General features: G+C 39.6%; 1 protein-coding gene and 1 pseudogene across 1 annotated transcript in view; one reads left to right on the forward strand and one right to left on the reverse strand.

The window, feature by feature from the left end:
* Nucleotides 1-3,376, reverse strand: part of Ptp4a2 (protein tyrosine phosphatase type IVA, member 2) — a 45,926-nt gene that overhangs the window by 30,861 nt on the left and 11,689 nt on the right. The window lies entirely within an intron of this gene.
* On the forward strand, nucleotides 566-853 carry LOC101591201 (annotated as a pseudogene).

A 3,376-nucleotide genomic window follows, 5' to 3' on the forward strand; every position in this document is an offset into this window, starting at 1 on the left:
ATCAGAAATTATTGGGCCAGGGAGATGGCTCAGTGGAATAAGTGCTTCCCTGACAAGTGCAAGGGCCTGAGTTCAATCCCCAGTTCCACCAAAAAGAAAAAAAAATTATTTTGCAAGGGCCAGCCAAATAACTTAGAGGATTAAAGCACCTGTAAGCAGGCACAGAGGCCAGGGGTTCGATCCCCAGGCCTGCCATGCCAGGCCCAAACCCGGGGCATGCTGAGACAGCAAATGAGACTGGGCGTGGTGGTACACACCTGTGATCCCAGCTCTTGGGAGTCTATAAACAGGGGGATCACTACGAGTCTGATCTAGTAGTGAGACCCTGAACACCCTGTAGACCCTTCCCTAAAATACAAAAAATAATAACAATTTCTCAGATAAATGTGGAGATGGCGCCCACAATGAAAATCATGCTTAGTGACTCTAGAGCAGATACAGACCAAAAAAAAAGAGGAACTTAAGAAAATTATGCAGGACCTTCCTGCTACTGGGCCATCCGAGGGAGCTGAGATTGTCGTTTTCCTAGCGATTCGGTCCGACACACGACCCCTCTTGCGACATCATGGTGGCCTACCGGTGACAGGCTGGACTCAACTACATTCGCTACTCCCGGATCTGTGCAAAGGCACTGAGGGATGCCCTGAAGACGGAATTCAGAGCAAATGCAGAGAAGACTGCTGGCAGCAGCATCAAAATTGTGAAAGCGAAAAAAGAATAACCAGCCCTGACTAGAGCTTGAAATGCTCCATTTTCACCCTGAAGATATGTGGGCACGTGGTATGGCAGATTGTAATCCACGTCACTTTGTGAGGGGAAAAAATACCTATCTTCTTCATAAATTAATGATACCAATAAAATGATGCATCTTTCACTGTTAAAAAGAAAATCATGCAAACCATGAATGCTCAGTATAGGAAAGAAATGGAAATTCTTAAGGTAGATACAGTAAGCTATCCAGGAAAATAGAAATTTCACTGAGAGTATTTGCAGCAGACTAAGCCAATGTGAGGACAAGATCTCATATATAGAAGACAGGCTTGTGGTTAGCGATCATGAAAGATTTCTTAAAAATGGCAATACAGGGGAGATGGCTCAGTAGAATAAGCGCTTCCCTGGCTAGTACAAGGGCCTGAGTTCAATCCCCAGTTCTGCCAAAAATAAATAAATAAAAGAACATCTTTACCTTAAAAAAAAAAAAAAAGGCAATACACCATGAGAAATCAATACAGCAGCTGCTAGATGAAGCAAAGAAGAATAACTTAAGATTGATTAGATTCAATGAAAAAGGAGATAGCACAAATGATTGGGGGAAAAGAAAAAAAAAAAAAAAACCTGAGGCCAGCAAGATAGCTCAGCAGATTACATGCCTGCTTAGGTAAGCACAGGGACCAGGGTTCGGTCCCCAGCACCACATGCCATGCCAGCCCTGACCCTGCCACAGTGAGCCAGCTACCAAGACCAGGTGTCAGGGGCACACACCTGTAATCCCAGTGCTGGGCAGGCTAAAAATAGGAGGATCAAAACTAGTCCAAGCTGCATAGTGAGACCCTGTACCAAACACATTTTAAAAAAGAAAATAGAAATTCAGACTGAAAGTCGAAGAATGGAAAACAATACTCCATGGAACAGGAACCCAGAAAAAAGCAAGAATAACCTATTCTATTTGCAGATAGTAAATTTTAAGTCAAGACTGATTAAGAGAGACAAAGGCCACTACATCCCTGTAAAGGAAACAACCCAAGAGGAAGAGGGATCATAAATACATATGCAACAAATACCAGTGCACCCAACTATATCAAACAAATATTAAAGGGCATGAAAAATCAAGTAAGCACTAGTACAGTTGTATTGGGGTATCTTAATAAATACTCCCCTGTTACAAAAAAGACATAAACTAGACCGAAAAAAAAAAAATCAACAATATTAGAACTGAACCAAAGAGGCCAGGGAGATAATTCAGTAGAATAAGTGCTTGCCTGGCAAGCACAAGGGCCTGAATTCAATTCTCAGTTCTGCCAAAAAAAAAAAAAAAACTACCAGGAATGACATTCAAGGAGATAACTAAGAAATGTGTTTATTTGGAAAAAAAAAGAACTTTTTGTTTTTCCCAGAACTGGGGATCAAACTCAGAACCTTGTGCTTGCCAGGCAGGCACTTTTACCACTGAGCTATATCCCCAGCCCCTGAACCAAACTTTTGAACAAATGGTCTTTGTCTGCAGAGTACTCCACCCCATAACATAATACACACTTCTCTCAGCTGAACATGGGACCTTCTCCAAAGTAGACCACATACTAGCTCATAGAACAAGCTTAAGTAATATAAAGGAACTGAAATTATTCCATGCATAGTATCTGGCCACTGTACAATGAAATTGGAAATCAGTGACAAAACCATAAAAATTTCATGGACACATGGAAATTAAATAACACCCTCCTGAACAAGCAATGAATCACAAAGAATTAAAGAAAAAAAAATAGACTATTTCTTCAATTAAATGATCATGACAATACAACATACTGGAACTTATGAGACACAATGAAAGCAGTCCTAAAAGGAAAATTTACAGCAGTGGATACCCATATCAGGAAAACAGAGCAAGCTCAAATCAACACCTTAATGGTGAACCTTAAACTTCTAGAAAAAGAAGAGCGGGTTAAGCCAAAATCTCCTGCCAGGGAAGAAATTACAAAGATCTGAGCAGAAATTAAGACATTGGAGACTAAAGAACAAAACAAAGAATCTATGAATCAAAGAGTTGGTTCTTTGAAAGACTAAATAAAAGCAACAATCCCTTAGCCAACCATAAAAAAAAATTTTTTAAACTCAAATTCGTACAATTAAAAATGAAACACGGGTGAAAACTCAAAGGACCCAGAAAAAAATCCAGAAGATCACCTATACCTACTTTGAAAAACTGTATACTAGTAAGATGAAAAATGCAGAAGAAATGGAGATTCCTAGAAACATATTAATTACCACAGCTGAGTGACAATACAAAAATCCTAAACAAACCAGTATCAGTCAATGAAATCAAATATGTACTCAAAAAACTACCAAAAAAGGAAAGCCAAGGCCCAAACAGATTCACTGCTGAATTCTACAAGAAATGGGGGAAGGGATAATTATAAGAAAGGAAAAAGTTAAACTATGCTTATTTGCAGATAACATGATACTCCATATTGAAGACCCCAAAAACTCCATTTAAAAATTGCTATATTTAATAAACAAATTCAGTTGCATAGTGAGGTAAAAAGTCAACATTCAAAAACCAATAGCCGGGCTGGTGAGATGGCTCAGTGGTCTAAAGCACCTACTTAGAACAAGCTAAGCCAAGCAAAGCACAGGGACCTCGGTTCAATCCCCCAGCACC

Source organism: Octodon degus, unplaced genomic scaffold, assembly GCF_000260255.1.
Source record: "Octodon degus isolate 3935 unplaced genomic scaffold, OctDeg1.0 scaffold00163, whole genome shotgun sequence".
In the NCBI taxonomy this organism is placed as follows: Eukaryota; Metazoa; Chordata; class Mammalia; order Rodentia; family Octodontidae; genus Octodon; species Octodon degus.